The sequence below is a fragment of the Oncorhynchus tshawytscha genome, linkage group LG16 (genome assembly GCF_018296145.1).
Source record: "Oncorhynchus tshawytscha isolate Ot180627B linkage group LG16, Otsh_v2.0, whole genome shotgun sequence".
Classification (NCBI taxonomy): Eukaryota; Metazoa; Chordata; class Actinopteri; order Salmoniformes; family Salmonidae; genus Oncorhynchus; species Oncorhynchus tshawytscha.
Genome location: NC_056444.1, coordinates 62501581 through 62501826, shown reverse-complemented (window position 1 = coordinate 62501826; position 246 = coordinate 62501581).

Here is a 246-nt window from a genome sequence, read left to right as displayed (position 1 = left end):
GTTTTTATTCCTGCGTATGGAATGGTGTTTAAAATGACCACGCAATGGCGCGCTATGCCTGATCGTACTCAGGATGCTTCCAATGTGGTTCAAATCAAATGTTATTTGTCACATGCGCTGAATACAACAGGTGTAGACCTTAAAGTGAAATGCTTACTTACAAGCCCTTAACCAACAATGCAGTTTTAAGAAAATCCCCCCAAAAGACAGAGATAAGAATAACAAATAATTAAAGAGCAGCAGTAA